The sequence below is a fragment of the Ammospiza caudacuta genome, chromosome 6 (genome assembly GCF_027887145.1).
Source record: "Ammospiza caudacuta isolate bAmmCau1 chromosome 6, bAmmCau1.pri, whole genome shotgun sequence".
NCBI lineage: Eukaryota > Metazoa > Chordata > Aves > Passeriformes > Passerellidae > Ammospiza > Ammospiza caudacuta.
Genome location: NC_080598.1, coordinates 37,693,748 through 37,719,396, shown reverse-complemented (window position 1 = coordinate 37,719,396; position 25,649 = coordinate 37,693,748). Strand labels below are relative to the sequence as shown.

At 34.2% G+C, this 25,649-nt stretch overlaps 1 long non-coding RNA gene across 1 annotated transcript; it reads right to left on the bottom strand.

The window, feature by feature from the left end:
• Nucleotides 1-392: 392 nt before the first annotated feature.
• LOC131559478 (uncharacterized) lies at nucleotides 393-20,365 on the bottom strand. The gene is made up of 4 exons (XR_009274886.1): nucleotides 20,291-20,365; nucleotides 4,879-5,044; nucleotides 1,667-1,823; nucleotides 393-807 (listed from the first exon to the last, which is right to left on the bottom strand). It is a non-coding gene; the product is annotated as an uncharacterized LOC131559478 (long non-coding RNA).
• Between the last annotated feature and the right edge of the window lie 5,284 nt (nucleotides 20,366-25,649).

Here is a 25,649-nt window from a genome sequence, read left to right as displayed (position 1 = left end):
TATTAAACTCTTGGATTTTGACAGCACTATGAGGTAAAGGTCTTATCTGACTCATTAACTTTCCATGTCCCACTCCCTGCTCTTAAGTTGAAAGTTTAAGGATTAATGTGGCAGCAAAGTCCTAATAAGAGCACAATGATTTATGACCAAAAACTATTGAGTACACATTGGAATCCTTATAAATAATGATGAAGAGCACTGAGAGTCCATAAATAAAAAGCATTGGGGGCAAGAACATAAATACCATGAAATGCCTTGCATATAATGTTGTACAAGAAAACCAAATTCTTTAAGAAAAATTCAAGACCAGAGTATGACTTCAGCTGTGATATCATCTTATTTAATCACAATCAGTTTCTGGATCTGTTTATGTACATGTGCGTGTATGTGTGTGAGAGAGAGAGAGAATTTTTATGCAAATGACAAGTGGTTTTCTATCTCTTCCTGTTCCAAAAATAGATATTCTTGTAAGTAATGTAGCATGAGTATTGCTTGCTGTAAAGGTCTAACTGGACCTGTCATCTGTCACTTCTTTATCCTTTTTATGAGAAAATCAATAAAACTTGTCATGTTGTTCCTTTTTATGGCTCATTGAGCTCTTACCAAATACTCAGTGAACTATTGATTAATGGACAAACTGGGGACTATCAGCTTTTACTAACCTTGAAATACTTTTTCTGTGAACAGCAAGACCTGAAAATGCAATTTTTCATAGATTTAGTTCTAGATTGTGAATCATACATGGAATTTCAGCTGTTTCAGTTCAGCATCATCAGTTATTCATCTCAGTGTTCTGGTCTGTGAAATCTGCAATTAAAATCAAATGTTAAATAGAATACTAGTGGTTTTATATGGTAAGTCAAGATTTTTTATTCAACTTAAATCACTACAGAAATACAAGTGGGATCCATCAAAGCATAAGTTTTATTTGTCTAAAGAGATTGCATGTCAATTAAGGGATTTTTTTCTTAACTTTTGCATCTTATGCAAATTAATTGAAGTTACTTTGGTCTGCCCCAAGTCAAAACAAACTGGATTTCTTATTTCCAATCACAATTTTGCATTACTGCTCATACTTTTTTTCTCACCACTACTCCAGACCCCTGTAGTCTTCATTAACCTCCCCATTTATGTACTCAACACAGGCTGAAAAAATTTCTTTGTGAGACATTAATACTTTCACTGTAGCTGCTGCTGTAGATAAATTTCAGCAGTTGTTAGGTTATATATTTATATATATGAAAATTGGAAAGATCATTCGTCTTCAGAGAATGTACAAAAAACTCAGGCTTTTAGTTTTTGGTTTTATGGGACACCATTTTTAACATCTCTTTTTCTTTTAATCAGTAGTTACTAAGTCTATTTTGATTCTGCATACATGGGTGCATGATGGTATCCAAAAGCTCATAAGAAACATCTATTTACAGTTTTTTTTTTTTCCTTTGGTGTTGTGTGATGTCATAGTAAGGTTTCATTTGCCTATATTTTTCTTTAATTTTTAAAAATATTTTTATGCAATTAGCCTGCTTCTTCCTTTTTCAGTAAAGCTGCAGTATAGAGACACCTACTGGGAAACAAATGAACAGAAAAAAAAAAGCAAATATCAATAATAATAATAATAATAATAATAATAATAATAATAATAGTAAAGATAGTGTTGGCTAACCTTATTGATATTTGGTATTTTTTATTTCCACAGAAACCACATTAATTTGATCCAGAAACAGTCTAGACAAGGATGTTCCATTTGAATATTCAATCTGATTGGTTATAACACTGTTGAAACTATCCATGGAATTTCAAGTCTTTCCACATATTTTTGCCTTTGAGAAGCAATCAGAGAGAATTATTATGGTTGGACCCAGGATTAGGAGATGCCGTGTGCCAAATTCTGTGCATTGAGTTCAGAAGCTTAAGGAAAAGCTAGAACTAGATCTAATGATTATATAAAGAAAAAAAAAAAAGGCAGTATCACAAAATAGAAGCTAGGGAACACATTACTGAAACCCATGCTGTGTCCAATATTTTCACACAAATGGATAGTTAAAGGCAAAGCTTCATTTCAATCTTATATTGAAGTTTTTATCTCTCATTAGATAATAAGCCCCCTATCAGCCATATCATTTAGGAAAGTCTTCATTAGTCAGAAAGTCAGAATAATATATTTGGCTAATTACTTTTTAATTATTGGGTAATGATTTTATTCTTAAAGCATATATTATATGCTGAATATGTTATTTAATTAGCCATCTCAATAATGGTAAAGTGTAGGGGTGTTATTGTTTACTCTTTTCTATAGTTTCTGTCATAATTCATAGGACAATAGATTCCTCCTCCACTTCAGAAGTCTCCTGAGGATAAGTGCTGTAGCACATGCTTCAAAACATTTACAATGGTGTCTCTATGCACATATAAGTTAATACATTCCTGGAAAAAAATATTCTAGCAGTTAATATTTTGTGAACATTTTGCTAAGAAAATAAATGATATAAAAATGTTAATATTAAAACTAGTAAACTTTAGGATTTTTTTAATTTACTACCTGTGGTAACAAATAACATTTTCCAAATGATTGCACTCAGGAATATATTTATAAAGGTATTTTAATGCTGCAATATTTTGTATTAAAAGTTCTTGGCTTGAGGCATCTGGCTACTGGTAGAAATGACAACATTGAATTAGCTTTTTCTGAGGAATGACAGCTGAGGGAGATTCACCACTCACTTGAAGGAATTTGACCACGTTTCACCCTCTCTCTTAGCTAAGAGTGCTGATCACCAGTGTGCAGGACAGTCTGGTGCACTGCCCTCACTCATCCTCTGATTTCTAGGGAGCCCAGTCTGGGCTGGGGAGGACAATGTTCATAATGGAAATTTAGATATTATAACGGAGTTCAGATATTTTGTAAACCATGTAATCATGCCCTTTGAAACTGCCTTCTAAATGAAAAGATATACCTTTTTATACCCTGGCCGGTTTTTGTTGCTTAATTTCATTTTTTTTTTTTTATTAGTGGACCTTTTGACTCCATTAATCCTTGATACTGAATAAATACCTATGGAAAGAATGATATTAATTGCATTTCCCTATCAATCTAGGTGTTACATGCAAGTCAGGACTAGAGCAAAGAAATAAGTTCTTGCCCAACCCAGTGTTTCTTGAAAAATACTTCCTCACATAAAAGAAGGTGCTATATTGTTACATTTGGGGGTAATTTTCATCCAGTAATGTTTGGTCTCTATATACACTTACAGTCTCTCTTTATATATACTTTTTATATGTGTTAGGTGTTCCTATTTTTTATTTAAATTACTCATATTTGGTATATTTTGCCATGTTTGGGGTTTTTTTTTTTTTTTTTCTTGGAGGCAATACAGGGGAGTAATTGATTGTCTGCTACTTATTTTCTTAGCATGACATTCCAGTATTTTTCTAGGCTGTAGCTCTTTGACATCAATCCATACCCTACCAACTTATGTACAATTTTTATCCCAGGTTGCAGTGACAGCTACAACATCACATGCGTCTGAGATATTCTAAGTAGAAGATTGAATTCAAAGATATATTTTTGTCAACTCTGCTTCAGAGCATAGTTTAAGTGGACTTTCCAGATAATTTCACTTACTTACATTAGTAACCTAAGATAGAGGCTTAGATATAAAGAAATTAAGACAACCAAGCAACTTTCCTAAAGACTTTGAATTTATACTTTTTTCTAACAATCTGAAATTTGAAGATTCATGAGAAGCTTGTCTTCCCTGTTATCAACTGCATTCATGATGAGCCCATATGCAGATTTTATGCAAAATGGAAAGTTAAAGACTGGTGTACACTTATCTGAATATGTACATGCGCAAAAACATATGCATGTACACAAATATACATACTAAACTATAAGTAGATACTCTATCATATAAATAACAATAACTAAGTTCTTTGAAACAACCTATTCTGTCAATATAATTTTACATGTATATACTTTTATCTCAAATTTTTTCTGCATGTTTTTCATGACCAGTATTTTCAGTATAGAGCATTCAAAATTAACAGAATTTGCAATTAACCTTCTTACTATAATAATTTTTTGGTATTTTATGTGAAGGCTAGCCTCCATTGTGGAGGATGTATTAGCACTATTTTATTCATTAAAATTTCTTGGGTTTTAGGGTTTTTTTCAGAAATTTATTTTAATATATGCTTACAGATCACTCATACTTTCAGTATTTTCTAATAATTCTTATAAAAAGGAAGTTCCATGTGTATCAGTCTGTCATGACTCTAGTTGGATAAACTGCACAGTTATGAAAGTAGTTGATTTGTCTATCATAAAAACTATAAAAAACACAGCTTAATGCAAATTGGCAATTTTAAGTTAACCAGATAAATTTAGTCTGGGGTAATGTTGGACCACAGCTGCTCAGCTAAAAGAAGTCTATCAGCATTCCATGTGGTATATAAAACATAACTCATCAAAATTTGACTTTGTGGCAGACTTTGACATACATTCTAAAAATGGTGGAGGTTAAGGCAAAAGGTAATAGCTGACTTCACAGCTATTTGAATTTGATGAGAATTTGAGACAGAACCTGTATTATTACATTTTTCAAAGCAGATTTCATTACAAGAATTAATATTTACTGCATTTAGGGTCACCTAAGGGACCAACATAATCAACATCTTGAAGTGGCCTCTAGGTCATCATTACAGAAGCATACAGTTCATGTGTTATCTATTTTCTAAAAACAGTTGATGTGGTGAAATCTAAATATTAACTTGCATAATATATTTTTTTGTTTAATAGAACCAACTCTGTAGAAACATATGTTCAACTCTGAAATACATGCATCTTGCATTAAAATAAATCCAGCTTGGATTCACCTTTAGTTTATGTGTCCAGAATACTTTCATTCTCTTCTGTACTAGATGCTGCTTCATAAAGGCTGGACAGGTACTGCTTTAGCACAAGTATTACTGCTGAATTCCGTTTCCCTCTCTTGTAACTGAGCAGGGCTTCTGCTGTTTTTGTTCTTCAACACATTTTACCCTATATGTAAAACAATACATGAAAGACAGAAAGATTTTTCCTTGTGTTAGCATGATTAGGAAGACCGCATAAAACATCGTCTGAAGAATAGTAGCTAACTAACTCTTTCAAAAATTATTTTGAATCTATCCTTACTGCTCTTACTAAATTCAAGCTGCCTAGTTTACCTTCTCTGACAGTGTTTGGTAGTTCAGCAGATATTCAGCTTGCCACAGTGGGGCTAAAGGCCAGGTAATAATGTTAGTGCTGGGAGGGAAAAACTTAACCCTGACAGTGGCGCCATTTCTACTACAACTTGTACTTTAATTTCGCTTCAACATTTCAGGTCAAGATTGAAGACTCCTACCTGAAGTTAGTTTAACAATAATGATTTCAGGCACCCAAAAAGAATAGGACACTTCTCCTCCAGTTTCAGTGGTGGCAGGTGTTAATGAGTAACCCAAACAAATTAGTGGAATAGACCCTAGAGCAACATGAAGAATATCTCTGTATCAATGTGGAGGACTCTTAAGTCTATGTGGCTATATTATTAGGTTTATCTTAGGTATGAATCAAATTTTTTAAGACACAAACAAAATAAAATCTCTGAATTATTTGGAAATATATTGTTTTCTCCACTCCAAAATCAAGAAAGGAAAGTAACCACATATTGGTTTCCTGTGATAGCTCTTGAAGAGGGTAAAAAAAAGTATTTGTCTCCAAAGTCAACTAAAAATTATATAAAACCTAGTTTTAAACTAATGGGTAGTTGATTTTGAGCCTAGACCCTTAAGATACCTTACAAAGTCCATGTGTTTATTAAAAAAAAATGTTAGACACACATTTTTCCATATTCCTGTGGGTTTTATTATATAAAAATCCTTTCCATAGAATGAGGGTGGAGGATGTGAGGGTGTGCAGGTGTGTGTACATACAAGAGTTCTATAATGATTAAAGCATATATACAATGACAAATATACCTGGACTCTGAAAAGAGCATGCAACATTTTCAAGAGACATAGAAAAACTGCATGTTTATTTTGACTCTCCAAAGAAAAGCAAGTCACTTTATTCAAGGTAATATAGGGTGACATATCCTCATAAGTGTTTCTACAGCTGTAAGCATATAACTGCAGAAGCTGAACCGATTTCGCACAGGCTTCAGCTTATCTTTTGTCTACTAGCAGAATGGATTTGATACTTACATTTTCTTCTAAAATATAATAAAACCAGAATATTTTTGATCCTATGTTAAAGGATTTCTATTTGCAATGGCATTACTGACTGTGAATAATTCTTACATTGAAGCAAAAAGAACCAGCAGGAAGCAAAGCACAGGAGTGATGAAATGAAGTAACCAATTATTTTATGTTCTCAATTCCTGCAGCAAATAATGCTGCACTACATAATTTCAACCAGGAGTTAACACCTGTCTTGGATCATGCTGGTGGAGGAGACTAGCTTAACTGTATGTGCAAATATATATCCTGTATTTTTAAACTCTTTCTTTAGAATAGTTTTGCATATTATCCCAAATATTTCTCTGCAATATTTTCAGTTCCTCCTAAGTTTAGAGGAAAAAACTTACAGGCACAAAACCCCCTTGTTTTTTAAGTCTAACATATTGAAAATAACAACCTATATTTTCAGACTGGATTGGCCTTGGGTTAATGTACTAATTATAACACATTAGCACATACACACATAACACAGAAAATATGTAAAAATATAAACCATAAATGCCCTGCATATAGATGTCTCAGATCTCTAGGAAATAACTCATGAGAAAAGGAGAAAAAGCAACATTTTTCATTCTTATTAAGAGTTACTAGTTCTGTTCTAATATCACAATTAGGAGCTCCCAAGACTCAAAGCTGGATACAAGATAATATTGTGACTCTGATCACTTTTCTCACAAGATAATTTCAAGCTCAGCATTAATGTTGTGATGGGGTTTTGCTTTTTTTTTTTTTTATCTGAAGGAAGAAAACTTCCGCACATGGAATATCTGCTTCACAAAGGGGACTTTAAGAAAAATATATGCTTTGAAAATCAGAACTCAGCACTTCATTTTGTTATTTTCTTTTTACTATCATCCAAACCACATTTTTAACGCCAGTTATCAAGCATATAAGCAGATATATAATATGCTATCTTAAAACATTAATGCATATAAATTCATCTATACTTTCTATAACTGGGTTGCTAAAAGCATCCACCATAGCTCAGGAAGGACTTCTGAAATTAATATTCACTCTTATATGAGAGTGTCAAGCGTCAGATCCAGGATGTCTCACTGAAGTAAGCCCTCTGGGCTTTCCATTTTGTGGGGAGAAATCCAAACAAATCAATAGAAGCGTAACTTTTTGACACATTTCACAAAATCATGTAAGAGGGGGCTGCAAGAGATCTTGAGAAACTTTCGTGTACATTTAATGTTATTTTCTACTAAAACAAAACTACCAGACAGATTTTAAATTAAATACTTGAGTGTTTAAAAATAAAAATTGTGCTGGAATTGCGTTATGGAAAAAAATCTATTTTCTGACAGGTTTATTAAACATATTTGTCTGTACCACCACAAGCTATGTTTACATTGCAATTTTGGTTGAGATTGTAAGACATATTCACAATGCTAGTACAGATAATGATATTCCTAACTACAGATTTGCTTAGATGGATATTCAAATCTTTTTTACTATTAGGATATATATTGTGGAGTCATATCTACTTATTTCAGCCTAGATGAGCTATCTGGCAATATGTGTGTGGTTTTCATAGAAACTCTGTAGTAACACATTTCTGAAGTGTGCATTCATTTTTAAAACGTACAATGAACTATATTTACTATATCAGAACAAAAAAAAAAAAGTATAAATAATTGTGAAGTTTCTTCAGGCACCTAAAAGAATAGCTCTATGTTCTCAAAGTAAATATCTATTACATTGTAGAACCATTCACCATCTATCACATTTTATTACCACCACACTATTATATCACACTAGAACTGGCTCCCTTCACTAATGGAAGATTTTATCATTATTTGTGCTTATTAATCCTCACCACACTAGACTTTTTGAGGCTTCCACATGTCTGCAGAAAGAAATATGTTTATGCTAGTCGTGGACTGATGATTTTAAGTTATATTTGATGTATGCAACTTGACCAGTGGCAGTCAAGTATAAGAGCAATTGATTTTGGCATAATTTAGTTAATAGGGACTAGTTAATGAATAAAATAATGGTGCATGGGACACATTGTTTCCCTCAACCTGCATCTATGCATTTCTGTTTGATTAGTGATGTCATTCTTTAAACAAAAATAAAAACTCACATAAATGAATAATGGAAAAAGAATGAATATGGTATTTACATCTTCTCGTTAACCAGGAAAATTTCAGCTTTGAAAGAGAAACATAAGAAACCACTTGAAGTTGCCAAAAGTACACAGGGTGGATAAGAAATGAATTTTTGGCCTGTAATACTGCTACTTTCTGAATCAACTCCTGAGCTCAAAGACATAACAAGTCAATCTAATTTTAGAAATATAAGCTGTCAAAGCACCTGCAGTACATAACAGTTCATTATACAGATAAATAACTGATATTAAGTGATTTTTTTTCTCTGATCAGTACTTCCCAGGCAGTCAGTCTAAAGAGAGTTACTTAGAGCCACAGTGAGCTCCCATGCACAGGTAGTGCAGTTAGCATTCACTGCTAAATTAGCTACCAAATAAAGGATGGTCTTATTAGCACACTCTATCTCATGGCAGCACTTCACAACAGAACAAATTAATTCCTCAGGGGCACATGTCTAAAATACCTTTACTGGTTTAATAATTGAAATAGCTCATTTGGGGTCAGTTAACTCTGCAACTGTTCATTGTACTACATTAGAATATACTGTGACTGATGGAGCAATAAGTGAAAAACTGCCAAGATTAGACATTGGAGAGAAAAGAGTGAAAAAATTCCCTTTCTATAGTGAGGGTGTGTTTAAGCTAGATGGTACTTCAGGATTTCAGATTGTCAGAAGTAGATGGAAGAATCTATAGAAATGGTGCTGGAATTCCGTGCTGCTTCTGGGTGAAACCAGGTTCTTTTCAACAACATGTTCTACCCAGCAGCAACTCTAATACTTTAGGATACCACAATGCAAGTTAGCCGTAGCCAAAAAATCTAATGAAAAAGAAGACCCAATTTAAAAAAAAGTCTATAAAGAGTTTTGTCAGCCAGCCTCTAAGGCCCTGCTCTTTGTACTTCTTCAGCTGAGTTGACTGTGCTAGGAATTTCATGGTCAATTACAGAAGTTCACCATTGGTAGAACACTTTTGACTGCAGAAAGAATATAAATGTTTGAAGAAATCAAGTTCTGTACAAACTGTGCAATCAAACAGTGATTCATGCTTTCTGATCCAAATAAGCCCTTACTTTTTGCAGATTTAATTTTGTCTTAGCTTGAAAACTAATTTGTGTCGCTTGCCTTAATTCCTTGCTGTAAGGAAGGGCAGGAAAGCTGGAACGCTTTTCCTTGGTTCTATTATTAAGCAGTAGGCTGAGGGAATAAATATGTGTAACAAGTCATTCCACAAGCTCTATAATATGGGTGTATTTTATAACGACAGATGAGATACACAAGAACTAATATTCTTTATGTAAATAGATCTGGGATGAATTATGTAACAAATTCTCACTAGTTGGAATTTTACAGCAATGTAGTCTTCATATTTCTGTTTGGTTTTGTTGGGTTTTTTTTAGTAATGATGAGCAATTTGTGGTGGAAACAAACAAAGTATACTTATATGTGGGTTGAATATTTAATAAGTGTCTTTATAGAAATAAATAAATAAATCATTATTTAGAATGTTGTCCAAAATTATGTCAAGATGTAGAACAGGCATATAGTATCAAAATATCCAAATTTAATAAAAAAATCCAAACCCTCAAACAGTTCACTTCTGATTGTTCTATTTTACAGATGCAATTAAACTAATTTTATAAATCTAGCTAAACCCATTTCACGGACTAACTAAGAGTATTTAGTTAACAGTTTTCAATCACATTTTGTAAGTGATTGGAAACCATACAAAATAAAATGTCTATTCTTCCACTCTTTATTTGACTGGTCTATTAATCTCTATTTAGAAAATACAGTGAAAGAAAATGATTCTTCTATCTTGTTTTAAGGAGCTGGTCAGTGGCCAAAGGTCAAAGGACAAGGGCAATTCATTAGGACAAGAATTAAGAACTACGTCATAGTACAAGGTCTTTAAAGCAGAATTTTTTTTCTATATCTGAGAGGATGGGGTCCAATTACAGTGTTGTACATATAATTTCTACCTCAGATACATATCTTCTGTTTGACCTCAAACCACCTGAAAAGATCAAATGCACTTCATCAACTTTTATCCCCCATCTTCAAATGCTTGGTAGAAATAATGATAAACAAGTGATTCCAAAGTAGTTTCAGATTAAAAGTATTTAGTCTGAATTCATTAAGTGAGTTATCTCTGTGGCCCATACAGGTAGCCATTTCCAGAGGGCAATTCCTGACATCCTAAAATACATGTAAAATTTGCTGAGATGAATCACGTTTTGGAACATCTTATTTGCCCCCTTTGGCTTAAAAAGTTGAAAGGACTAGCTTAAAATGGATGCTTAATTTATAAAATGGCTACAGATAAATGTGATAAATCATATTTTCACTCTGTTTTTCTGTAAATTTTGAGCATTCTGTCAAAAATATATGAATTTTAGAGATGCAAGAAGATCTTGGAGATTACCACCCAATTAATTACTACTGGCAGAGGCAGATAAAAATATAATGTAACATTTAATATATACTGTCCCGAGCCTAGTCAGGATTGGTAAAAAGCACTGTAATACAAATAAAGTTTTATCTATTAGTCCTTGGAAAGAATAGAAATTAAAACTATTTAAATCTATCTCTACACATCTAGATGACAATATTTAAAGAAAAATTCTTTGGCAAACATTTAGTTATTAGGCACTGCTTGGGGATACAGGGAGTTTAAAACCCACAACATTTAGGAACACCAATTTGCCAAGAATGCAGCTGAAGATTTGTTGAGAAAACTACTCAGGCAATTTAAATGAGAATTTCAACACAGGAGAGATGGTTGGAGCTCTAATTAAAGGGATAGTCAAGTTCTAGAGCTTAAACTCAAGCAGCTGAACATTAGTTCATGTAGTTATACATGACAATAACACAAAACTCTGACAACTCAAACAGCTGTCCAAATTACTGTACATATGTGCTACTCTGATTTTACAAAATCACACTCATACATTCAGATTATGAGTCTGCAGAGGATTCTTCAAGCATGAGAAAACATCAGGGCAAAGACAAAAAATTTCAGGATAGGGAAAAATTAGCATCATACCCCTAGGGAAAAATATACATACTAAATACCAGAGCAGAAGCAGATTTTGTGACTGAATATAAGCTATAAAATCTGTAAAGACATCAGGAGAACTGCAGAAAGTCACTGGAGCGAGCAGGAACCACCAGCACTAGAAGAAAAGCTTGATTTGTTTCTTCTTTCCTTCTTCTTCTTTGTAAAACCCCTTACAGTACACTATTTAGTCCATTCAGAATCTCTCTGAATCTAACACTAGATTCTGTGCCAAACCAAGAAAGGAGCTTTCATCAAGGTCTGTTTTTATTTCTGTATATTATTTCTAAATATAGGGGGGAGAAGATATAAACAACATATTATGCATTTGTAACACATGATCTTTTAATCTAAAAATCCATTAGATAATATCCAGTGTTTGGGCAAACTTTTGTAACATTGCTGCAGCCAAACACTTACAAGGAGATTGGCTAAGAAAAAACAAGAATAATAAAACCAAAATGTTTTCTAAATTACTGTTGCCTGTGTCATTAAATTTCATATTGTGCATGGAATCTAAATACATCACTTTGTTCTGCATGACAAGAAGAAGTGAGCATTCATACATTACTCAGCCACTTAATTAAGAGACTGGGATATTTGCAGTTAGCAGAAACTAATAAGGGAGTCACATTTAAATTCAAATCACTCCTCAGGGTAGCTGTCTGCAACATAAGCAAGGCTTACTAGCTAGATATTTCACTAAATGCTAAGCTAAAAGCTTCATTTTACTGTATGTTTGAGGAAAAAATAATTCTTTTTTGTTTGAATGAGGTGAGATAAAACAAAGTAATCTGGTTTTAATTTTCAATTTATGTTTTATTTCAGCTATTTTTAAATTCTAGTATGTCTATTACTTTGTAGAATACAACAAGAATGTGAATATGGCTTTACTCGCACAAAACAAAATAGGTTCTATAACAAAATAGATTCTACAAAACAGTCAGCTGGGACTACCCTTCAAATGATATTTCAAGATATTTTGAAGGAATAAGACCTATTCCAGACAACAAGCAGCTATCTTAGAAGCCTTGAGGAAATGTAAAAAAAAAAAATCAATGCACTGGCACATTGTGAGCTATGTCACAATTTAAAAAAAACTTATTAAATAAATGGAGTTTACCTTACTATCAGTTCTCTTTCTTACTCACTACTGAGCTACTCATTTTGTAATTTATTAGGGAATTTCACTTCTTAAGGAATTTCAGATTTTTTTCTATAATGGGCCAAAAGTAAAATAGCAAAGACAGACAAAGTATAATTAAAGTGTCACTAACTAAGAATATGGTCATTGATGATTTGCAGGTGACTCTGACACCATTGCTAGGGTTCCCACACCAGTTCTAATTACCTTTTTGTTTTTCACATTTCTCTAGAGGCATTTGTTTAAACGATCAGTGGATCTGAAATCTTAAAAATTCCAACAAATTCTCTGAAATTTGGATGGAAAATGTGCCTCTAAAAAATTTCCAAAAATCCTTTTAAAATACAACTTTCTTATGGCATTTCATATATATCTATATAAAGAAATTTATATTACCATTATCATATTATTTAAAATATTAAGGTAATGACAATTTCATTAAAACAGTCTGAATTTTAAAATTTAAGGACAGGAATATCAAACATTCATATCTGAAAATTCACAGGACAAATGGGTTTATTTAGTTACTTTCCTGCTTTAAAAGTTGAAAACAAGGCAAAAGAAGTCGAAAAGATTTTTCATTAACATAAAGTATTTTAAAGCAGAAAAATAAATTACATCAGTTAAAAGATATAAAACAAAAGCCAGCAATGTAAAAAAAAATAAAAACCAAGAAACCAAAGTCAACCTCAAAAACTTTCATACAAATGTTCAGCATGAGAAAAGTTGTCAATTCAAAAATGTAGGCAACAATGAATATTTAATGTTTCCCACAAAGTTTGGGTGCATCTGCATCACAGCAGATGCATTCTTGCACAGCATACAAGCATGGTTAATGCAGCTCTGTGTGAATTTTGTAGGATACTGGTACACTTCAGTGATAGAAAATTAGTGTTTCTAGCCTGGCACTGAATCACTGCTGCAAGCCATTACTGTGTCACTCCTTGATGTCCATCCATATTCTCTGTTGGCCACCTCACCTATTCTTCAAGTATAGCTGAAAACATTAAATATCCTTTCTTCTGTGACCTTTCTACACTTCCACTAAGTATAAGATTGGGGTTTTCTCTTTTCCTCTGAAGTTATTGTCCCAAGGCTCACTCTGCTGGTTTAGGATTTCAGTAATTGAGACTCTTCATTTCTACTTCTAAGTATTACATTTAAAGTGCTCAAATTTGGGCGATTTTTCAAATGTTATGAATCTTCAGCATTGGTCATTCACAATTCTTAATGCACTTATGATGTAATTTACAACATATTGTTATTTTGACACTTTTGTTTCACTACATCACGTGCTATGTTCAAAACCATATTATTAGTCTTTATTTTTATATGTCTTTCTTAGGTTATTTTTCACCATTTATTTTTTTTTGCAACCTTACATAAGACATATCATAATACATCTTGAAAAGCCTTGAAGCATGCATTGAAGAACATTTTCACATATAATGCCAAATACAGCCCAAACCATAGAAGATCCCCACTGCTTGAACTTGACTTTTTTTACTTTGGGTATCTTTCTACTTGAAAAGAAGGTGAGAAAGTACGTCACCTCGTAGCCCAATAAAACAAATAACCTGGGAGTTATAAATAGACCTGATGTTCTGGCCTGATGTTTTTCTTTCTTAGTGTTAAGTATTTTCAACCCCTTCTGACACTTGTCTTTTCTTCTCTCCAGTGTAATATAAAAAGAGATAAGAACAAGTGTACTTGAGCTTTTTGAGAAAGGAACCTTATCATTTGGCAAAGGAAAGAAATGCAAGCAGAGACAATCTACCTTCTCATTTTCAGGATTAAAGGAATGGTATCAAGAGCAGTACGGAAGGTACAACTAAGAGGAGAAAAAGTGCTTTTCTGCTTTAAAATTGATTGATTTCTTTTGGGAGATCATAAAAACACTTGATGTGAGAGAAGTGTGAAGATTTCAGAAGTATTTGGGAAACAGTAGATTATGCTTGTCACTGGCTGTGCAATTCAGTCGTGCCTATGATCTTTTCACAGGTAAACTTGTATGCACATTCACTGGTGTATTAAAAAACCACTTCATCATTTGAAGACACTTGTTTTCTTCCATAGCACAGTATTGCTGCAGAGAGGAGACAGCTTGGAAAGAATACTACTTGTGAAGAAATGGAAAGTAGTCACAGAACACAAAATGGAGGATGCAGCCTGAGCAGCTAGTAGCGGGTTGCGTACCTACCTCTACCCAGAGATAATTTAATCAGACCCCCGATCTTACAAAATAAATCATCTGTCTTTCAGTTTGCTCCTGAATGCTTCCTTTGGAACTGAAGGGGTAGAGAGGGAGAATCCCCACAGCTCCTCCCAAGTATGTTGTTTACTATAATACAACTTATTTTCAGCTGCCATCCTCTCCAAGAAGCATAAATGAGCTTAACTGGATTCATCTGGGAAATGCCAGAACAAAAAACCCGTGAAATGTACACTGCTCTGTAGCAGGCTACAACTAGTTATAGATGCAGTTAATAAGTACCCCTTGATTTAAAAAATGTCAAAAGTTTAGATAGCTATTTCTAAACAAATGCATATTTGCACGGACCAAAAACAACTAAAGTATCATGAAATAACTTCTTTGCATTCAAGTTTGCTTCTATACACCAATTTACCTCACATAGGAAAAAACCATATCCATTCGGTCTGAGTCTGATATTTCTTTTTGTGAACTTTAAATCTTTTTGCAATTTTTCTGCGCACTCAAGTTCATGGAAACACGTTTCTCAAGAAATTCTTTTCTCCTGCACATGTGCTGGGGCAATCCCCAAACATAAGTACAGGCAGGGTGGAGATCATCCCTGACAAAAAGGACTCGGTGAGGTGTTAGTTGATGCGAAGCTCAAAATGAGCTGGCAGTGTGCACTTGCAGCCCAAAAAGCCAAATGTGTCCAGGGTTTCTTTAAAAAGAGCCATGGCCATCAGGTCACATGAGGTTCAAGTTGGCCAAAGACCAACTAGAATTCAATCTGGCTGCTGTCAGATTGAAAAGGTAACAAACCCTTTTTTTACAAATACATAAGCAATAAAAGAAGGATTAAAGAAAATCCCCATCTTATACTGAATGCAGGCAAACCACAGTGAGGAAAAGGAAAAGGCTGATGTCTTCTTTCACTCAGTCTCTAACAGCAACATCAGTAGTCCTTAGGGTACCAGCCCCCTGAGCTGGAAGACAGATTTAAGCCCCCATAATCCAGGAGGAAATGCTCAATGACTTGCTCTTCCCCTTTGACACCCACTAGTGTGTGGGGGTTGGTAGGATCTACTCAAGGGTCCTGAAGGAGCTGGCAGAGATCACCAAGCCACTTTCATTCTTTTACCAGCAGCCCTGGCCAATTAAGGACATCCCAGTTGACTGGAGATTAGCTAGTATGATGAACATACTGGTTCTAAGCTTACAATTGGTCTTAATGGTCTTAAATCTACCCTCCAACAGAAATTATTCTATAATTCTACATGTGCCACATGATGGCACTCAATCTTCTCCATGAGCTGCCCTGGCACTCAGGAAGTTCCCTGGATTCTCCTTCCAGATGTAGATAAGTGTCATAGATGCTAGCTTCCAGGCAACTGGTACCACCATGTGTAATATTACCCAAAACACTCTCCTGAGGCTCTCTTTGCAATTTAAAAATACTTACAAGTACTTTTAATTGTGGGGGGTTTTAATACCCATGCAAAAAAAAAAAAAAAAAATCAGGAAAAGTATCTCTGGGAATGTATTTTTTTTCATGATCAGTTCCTCTAATAATATTTGCAATGTTTTCTTCCCAATTAGTTAATTTAGTTACATGTCATTTTCATGCTGTATTTGTCTCAAATGGAGACAAAAATTTATTTCAAAATAAGGGTGATCCAAATATCTGAAAACCTATGTTACGTATTAATGTGTAAAAAGGCATAATTCCTAACAAATAGCATTTTGGTCTGATTATTATATTAATGGCATAATCAGCTGTTCTATCCCACTTTTCTGTCCACAGATCTCAAAGGATCTGAATAATACTTTATTTGCAGATGTAAGGAATGAACCATGCAAACTGACACTTGTCTCTGTCAGGTTAAACTGAAAATTCACTGCTTCTTGTATTTCTGAGCTTGTCTACATTGGTCTACAGTGATATCTGGTAGAAGAGTGATTCTGTTTGTCTCCTGGAATGCCACCTCCAAGGCACTGAGCATAAATCACTTATGGGCAAAGGATATAATTATGGACATGAATTTCACCCAGACAATTTTCATGCATAAATTTAAGTCCAAAGTGAAATGTTTGTATTGATGGCCTCTGTTTTATTTTATTTAGAAGGCCAGAAAAATATCAATGTACTTCTGAGATGTCACAGAAGATCTCAGAACAGACTTTAATGGTGTATTGATTCTCTGTCAGGGATGAAATTCAGTCTGTATAGTTCTCAGCTCTAGGTACAAGCCTTTGCCTCTAGTATCTGCCACCATTAAATAAACATTCGTTTATTACCCAGTTCTTTCATTGATAATTCAAATCTTACTGTTCCATTATGCTCCAACAAAAAAAAATACAAAAACCACTTTTATTCTAGAAATCAGTGGAAATTTAAAATCAGTTTCGTTATCAGCACACAGATGCATGTTATCCTATATGTATTCATACCGTTATCCTATATGTATTCATACCATCACTTTGATTTTATAAATAATTTTGCATACATAAATTCCAATACCAGGCAGGCACTATATAAAGAATTGCATTAAAGATATGTTAAATAATTGTCATCAAACCCAGTGCTATGGTATCTTTAGGATTAAATTCCATTCATTTAACACTTCTTAGATGGAAAAATTTTCTTTATGACTTTTCTTCCTTTCTAAATTATTAGTAGTGCTCATAAAAACAAGTGATTTTTCCCAAATCCAGAAAAGCATGAGGAAAACTGTCCTCCTAAAACTGAATAACCAGTTCTCACAGAACTTAATAGGACTTTTTATCATGCACATTCAAGGACAGTACTTGGTCCTTGGAGAGGATTAGCTTGTGATGTAACTTCTGCCAGGGTAGTATACATCTAACCTGCAATTTGTCAGCTTTTTCAGTTGTGTCCCTGTCTCAGTAAAAGCCTTTCAGTTGTGGTAAATTATATGGCTTTTTTACAAAGGGGATAAAACATCCACAAGGAATTAGTCTGTGATGAGAACTGGATCAAAAACAGATCACATTTGCTAACCTGCACTTTTATTTTTTATGTGTTAAAGTAAATTACATTCTCTGTAGCATTACCACTACAATCCAGAAAAGATTTTGCATGAAAGACAGTTGTGGGGTTTTTCATGCAAATGGTCCTTTCTAGCATGGGCGATGAGAGAAATCTGTTTCTTATCTCATGTTTAATGGAATAATAATAAACTATATGGGGGCCTAGTGGCAATTGACGTTAAGAAGCCTGAGAAACTCAGAATTTTTGATTCATTTTCAAATGCAATTGCTCTTCACACACCTTTAAGTCCCTGAATTTCAAGGCAGGGACTTGGGAAGTGAAATCCAACCCATCTCAGGAGAAAATCAGCTTTGAGACCACTATAGACCATGTACAAGTCCATGAGACCTGATTAGATCCATCTTAGGGTCTTGACTACTTCAGGGCTGACAAAAATTAAATCATGTTAGTGTTGTGCAAATATCTCTTAAACACATATCACTGCACAACTGTCTTTTAAGACATACCCCTGTCCGTGACTACATTATTTTTAAAGGTCCTTTGGAAATAACCTATGAGTCTATAATTCAATTTCTTTATCAATTTATAAGTTACAAGAGTTAAAGAAATTAGCAAAAAACTCCTCAGTGTTGTGCTGTTCTGGGGTTCTCAAAATAATCTCTTGTAAGACAATCTGTCTTTCAAAATTGGCAATTGATTACAATTTTAGTTCAGAGAAATGAATAATGGTTTTTCACTATAAAAACACCAAATAAAATACTGCTTGTTGAAAGTAAGAGAAAGTCCACTGCCATCACAATCAATTTTGTGTTGTAAAGATAGGTCCGTATAGTGGATGCCATATACATATAATTTCATCCAATGCCTTTCTAAATACTTCTGCAAACTCGGTGTGTCTAGTACATAATGACTTTTTTTCTAATGGAGGACATCAACATTGTATTTATTGAATTAGAATGCTTCTGAGAACACTTCTGGAGTGTGCTCATGACTGCAGGCTATCTCTTCTGTTACATCTTTAAATGAAAGCAATACATCAATTTGTAGGTGATTCAAAACTCTGCAGCAGAAGGGGACAGTACTGTATACAGACATTCTTGGTTAATGTTAGTCTGTTCCATCACAATCATTTGATGTACTGCAAATAAAAACACATCTGAACAGAGCCCTACAGGTCCTATGTCACCAGCACTTTTTCTGCTTCAGATGACTGATATACTCTTCACTATTGCATCAGCTGAAACAAGTCTTCCAACATAACCTCCTGTTTCAGCCTCCATAGAGTAAATACAGGCAAGCATTCTATAGTAGAGTTCCTTTTAGTTTTAATATCACTACACTTTAATTAGCTTTCTAGCACAAAAAGCAGCACACTATTCCTCCAGCTAGTCAAGGCAAACAACCCTGTTAGGTTTACACCCACTTGCTTGATAGGCTTCTTCCATCCAGCAAACCTGAATTCAGCCTCAATATTTGCCATCAAGAATAGGGCCTCAGAAAAGATGATTGAAAGAGACTTCATCTGTGTCTATAAATATGTGAAGGAGGGGTGTCAAGAGGATGAAGCCAGGCTCTTCTCAGTGGTGTCAAGCAATAGGACAAGTGGCAACAGGCAGAAACTGACGACCTGTGCTCATTTTGAGTCAGAACATGAGCTGTGTTTCTCCTGTCCTACATTGTCTCATGGACAGAGACAAAAGACAACTGGCAAAGCTGCTGCCTCAAACATAGTCCCTTGGGATGCTGCATTAGCACTATATGTCCTGTTCTCCAGAACATCCCAGGAATACAGAAATTTTTTTCCAGTATTTTTTTTTCCTTCTCTTCTCCAGACTGAACAAACCCAATTCTCTCAAACTTTCCTTGTGGGAGAGGTGTCCCATTCCTCTGTTCTTCATAACCCTCCTCAGAAGTCACTCCAGCAGCTCCGTGTCCTTCCTGTGCTGGCACCCCAGAGCTGGATGCAGCCCTGCAGTGGGGTCTCACCAGAACAGAGGAGCAGAAAGTCTGCAGATTAATTTTTAGCTTGTGCCAATACAACTGTGATGATTTCAAGTAAACATAGTAGAGTAAAGGAGTTTACTGAACTACCAACTCCAGTTTAACTGTAGGATTCAGGGGAGGAAATGATGGAAAAAGAAAACTGCATGACATCAGAGAAGAACCAAGAATAAAATAGTTTACACACATATAAAAGCCTTAGTTGAAAGTAGTTGTAGAGGTGCCACAGAGATATTACACATGCCAATAGCACAGCCTCACCTTGAATGCCAGTAATTTCTGCTACCCTATCCATGAATTACAAAAAACTAAAGCATTCAGAGAAAAAATACAAAAAGAATAAGCACAACGAGGGCCCATAGAAAGTGCATTGAAAATATGAGTAGAAGGCGCTGTGACAAAGAAACAGAAAACCATGTTTCTATTCACGTGCTCTCAAAACATACCAAGGTTGCTGCTGAAATGAGATTAAAATGTTCTCATCTCATTGCAAAAGTCCCATACCTTCTCAGCAATTTTTCATGGACATCTCCTCACAGCATCAACTTCTTCCTCTTCTCCACCACACAACCAACAAACTCCAGCCTCTCCTCTCCCAGCCAACCCACTCTTTTGTAGCACTCTTCTTCTTATTGGACACAGCTGTGGCCTGTTAAGGGCAGGCCTGTTGCTAATCTTTGGTGATTGGCACAGCTGCAACTCCTCAGGGGTGAGACTGCCTTCTGCACTATTCTCTTACATTCTATCCCTCCACATGAAGTTTCTGTAAGATGAGATATACTTCTTAAACCAAAGGGTTACTCGTAATGCAGGTTATGACATTATTTTCTGGCAAAGGTTTTTTACAATTTTTTGGGAACAACTGATACAGGTCATCATAGACAAGTCCTAGAGCACTGGAAAGAAAAAAGAAACAGAACAGAAAAAATATAAACAATATGGTCTGAATTCTGGTTTTTTCTTTTGCTGAGGTTTATTAAATTATTATAATTTAATAAGTATACTTGATGTGTTTTTGCTAACACGTTAAGATTCCATAGATTTCTAGATCATGATCATCATCTAGAACTTCCTTCAAATTACTCTTTATTGCCAGGTTTTCTTAATATTTTCCTCTTTTTCATACTTCTGTTTCCTCAGATCCTTCTGTGAATTCCTTTCAGAATAATTGAAACTTCTAATACAGCTTGATAAATTGAGTTACTTTCTAATCAAATCACTATATGGTGGTGATATTCTCCTCCAGAATGGCTTTTTCATTCAGTATGCCCCTTGCCCAAATCCTTGCAATCCTTGAAATACTGTTGTTATACCAGTATTGATCATCACAGCATCCTGTCACTGACTTAGTGGATTTTCCAACTGAATTTGATAAGACTTGCACCTTTCAGAGGTGTAAAATTAAACTAAAACCTTTCAGACAGCAAAATTCAGACCAGTGTAAAAAGGCTTGATAAGTAATTATGAAAGCTTCTTCTGAATTTTGCTTTATTAAAAAAAAATGTTAATTACTTTTCTCTATTTCAGGCATCAGGAAGATTGTAAAGTATTAGTGTGTTTCATTGAATGAATATCCACAGTAATTAAATACAAGTGTAAAAGGAAAAAACAAAGAAAGCAGAGGGAGAATGTTTGTATGACTAATTCTCTCCTGAAATAACATACTTAACACATCATTATATCTTTCTGTCTTCCACTTGGAAATAAAAGTACCAAATATTTTTGATTCCTCACCTTTCTATTCACCATGAGGATATATAGACAGTGTCATTTATTCCTACTGTGGTTATTGTAGTGTTTGTCTCTTGCTGCTGCACTCTTTTCTTTCCTTGCTTCTTTCTCTTAGAGCTATAATTCCTCCTAATGAAATTGAGGAATACAGTAAGTAATTTCAGGGGGTGATAATTTATAAAGGATCTCATTGAGCAAGCAAATGCTAAGAAAGGTAATGTGTTAATAAAATTGTTGGATTTTCTATATTATGCAGCTTATTAACTGTAATAAAGCTACCCATGACAGGTAACATTAAGTGTTTTCATATTTCTTCCTGGTAGATTGCTTAGCATACCTTATACCTTTGAATAAAGAAAACAGTAATTATCCAGGTGAAAATACATGACATTGGAATATTTTTATAACTTAATAAATACAAAAGTAGAGGCGAAGTCCAGTGAGGTCAATGAATTGATTTCTAGAAGGCCTTACAAAAAGAATTTGGTACAAGAATGTCAGAACCATGAATTAGATAGGTGTGGTGGTTTTGTTACTGCTGGAGTTTGGGTGTCAGTTTCTTCTTCCCCCCCCACCCCCACAAAAAAACAGTGCCTAATTTGAGCTTAGGAAAAAATTTTTCAACATTTATCAGTATATTTTCAAACTCCCAGACAAGGATGACTAATATCTATTAATTTCCAACTTTTTATGTCTTAGAAACTATTTCCTTAATAAGAAAACTTTTTTTGCAGACAGTTTTTCTGCTGTCAAAGATGCTTTTTTAAAATCTCTGATTAATTTTTTTTTTCACAAAAATACTTCTTCAATATGCAGAATATAACTGTCCTTCCATGGAAATAATTAGTCATCATAGCTGAAACAAATATTTTAAAATGTACTGGGTTTGACTTGCTGTGTATGAATTCCTATATTAATTTAATTTTCAGACCATATAAATTGGTTCTCTTGCACAAACCTTCACAATTTACTCCACAGTCCTTTAAAACATGGTATTTTTTCTGAAATTGATAAGTCCACTCAGAAAGATAGAAAAATAGATAGATAGACAGACAGACAGACAGATAGACAGACACCACTTCAACAGTGATTAACAGAAACTAGTTATATTAATGTCCCTAAATTTAATATTTGAGTGCTAAGAAGGCAAATCACTTTCTCTATTATTTATATTTAATTAAAGAATTAGAAAACCTTGAAGAAAAATTGAAATTAATAAAAAAGTATGCAAAATATTATGTATGGTATTATGGGGTTTAATCAAAATGTACAGATGTTTTTCTTTGTTTCCATACAGCACTTTGTGTTTTCTTGGTTTTATCTTCAGAGCACGCATCCATTCAGGGCTTACATATGCCTTAAAATAGAGGACCAAGCAAAAAAGCTTTAGGATTCTATTTACTTTTGGATTTTATATACTTAAGGATTTTCTAGCACATAGTCTGACTGACTCCACTCACCCTCTAAAAGATAAACTATTTTAACCTTATTTCATGAAGTATAGGAATGGCAATCCCTTCACTGATATCTGAAGCACAGTAAAAATCAGTTATTTCCGAGGTATAAATTTTTACCTCTAAAGACAAAAATTGAAATATTTCCAGTCATTTGTAATGGCTTCAGACCAATGTCCCTGATTTCCTTTCTTTCACCCTTGTGTTCCAGAATAACTAAACTCACTTGATAAATATCAGTGATCTTCAAAATGAACTTGCAATGTCCTCATTTGAGCTTTGGCTTGTGATGTTGACTTACATCAGTTGTGCTGGTCCCTTATATTTCTTATACTTTGTCTCGCCACTACAGTAAATAAAACTTTTATGTAAAAAGAGCAAAATGCCACCCCTATTTGCTATATATGCTTCTAGCATTTCTCCCTCTCTGTCATATTTGTTACTTCACTCTCAAAACCTGGTTTTACTGTTAGTAGGAAAAACTAAGGGGATGTTAATTAGATTCTACTGCCTCCCATATTAGCAGAAAAATAGTCAGATTTTAGTGACAATGACTGCATGATTGGTTAAAGATTTTGATTTTCAGAAAAGTGCTTGATAAAACAATGTTTTGAAAAAATGTGGAGAGCATAATAGTAAGATCCCACTATACAATTATAAAAATGTTGCAAACTGGCTGGCTGGCCCAATGTTAGGCCCAAAGGAAGAAATTTGAAAAGATTTTCCATTCACAGTTCTAGAATCAGTACCATGAGCACATTTGTAAGAGTGGATGGGCTAAACTTTGTTTTTCACCTTTAGCAATTAAGTCATACTGATCAGGCTGAGGTACTGATATTTTACCAATTCCTGATCCAAATCACTCTGTGTAATAAGAGCACTGTGCTGCTCTCTTGATGTTTTCACATGCCATAAGAGTATATGCTTACAGAAAATTTGTAATTACTAATTTAAATAATTCCTGATGGATGTCTGGTTTCTTGTACTGAAAACAATGTTTCCTTTTAACCTGAGTTAGGTCAAGAATGAATGTGTGGTAAAAAGACTGCTGTGTTTCTGCATATATCCAGACTGAACTCTTCAGCAATGGATAAACAATATCATTGAGAATAGAGAGATTACATACTTATCACAAATTTAAACCTTTTTGTAGCCTAAAAGAGAGGAGTGAAGCCCATTGCAGTCTCCTGTTGTGCAAACATGGCACAGATCCAGAAATCTACTCAATTTTTCTTCCAAAAACTAATGTTTTGATTTCTCAGATTACAGATAGAGGGCTCTCTCACATGTTAACATGGGTTTCAGCACATCTTTGAGCAGCCTTTATCACACAGGCCTAAAGCCTACCTGTGTTATTTGCTAATTTCTAGCAATTGAATAAATTTTTCCCTTCTAAATAGTGACTGAGTAAATGTCAATAGACTAGAGGCATCTTCTCTAGCAATGTGAATCTTTCAAGGGTCATGGCCTGTGAAAGTGATTCAGCTTACAATGCTTTGCATTATTCTGTTCAGAATGCATTTCAAGAAAAGTTGAAAAAAGAAGGAATGGGAGAAGCTTTAAAATGTGTGTTTCCATTAAGGTCTCATAGAATCATACAGCCTCTTTTCATTGAAAGATTTAGAACTCAGGAGTGATTTCAAAAGTGCAAGATGAGACTATCTCTTTCTAGTCTTTTGTATGACCTTCTGAGTATGACCTAGGCCATAGGAGTCTTGGGCCACAAAGACAACTTAGAGCAAGTCCTCAGACCATTTTTCTTTAACTTTGCTAGCCATCTAAGTTAGGTATACCTATCTCCACTAAAATTAGGGGTGTATGAGGGGCATTCTAAGTGCTTCCAGAAGATTCCAAAGCAGCAGTCCAAGTGATAACCTGGGTGAAAATACAACAAAATTAGAAAGGAAAATTCTCATGTTAAGCTCTAGCCTCTACTCAACATTTTTCTCTACTTTGACATAATTCAGCCTCCCTGCACCACAGAAGATACTGCAGTGTACTCTTGAACATCATATATCCTTTAAGAGTATAGTAATAATTTAATGTTCCTTTCTTACACCAGCTGTGAAATACAAAGAAAAATAATGATTTATTCACAGGTCTGATTCCTAAAATCTTTCTTGAGACAGCTAACATGTAAAAGAAGACGCTGTAGTCTTGCTAACACACATAGTTTAAAAACCATAACTCTAATACTATGAAATCCTAACATTGGCCTAAAAGTCCAGAGGAATTTTTAATACTGCCAAAAAAATCACCCAAGTTTCATGATATGCTGAAAATCAAATTAAATATGAGACAATGTCTATTTCCTATCATTTTTCTGTTCTGCTCAGAACTCTCTAGTTGTATTCCTATAAATTCTCAAATATACTTAATCATTGTGACTATATCAATTTCAGCATGTTGTTACAACCCCCTGCTCCTCTGATCCTCTTACTGTGCTGTTTTTTAATACATTTTTCTTCTTCATTTTCAGCTATCTTAAGCTTTTCAGCAGGAGCACTAATTTATGTAAGTAACATTATCATACCAATCTACTGAAAACTGAATACAGCTGATGGCTACTGAACACTGTTCCAAATACCTTTAATGCAATTGCAGTAGCATAAATATGTTTTATTAAATAAACAGAACAAGTTCACTTTTGTAGAAGGATTTTTTTTCTGTGCCCTGCT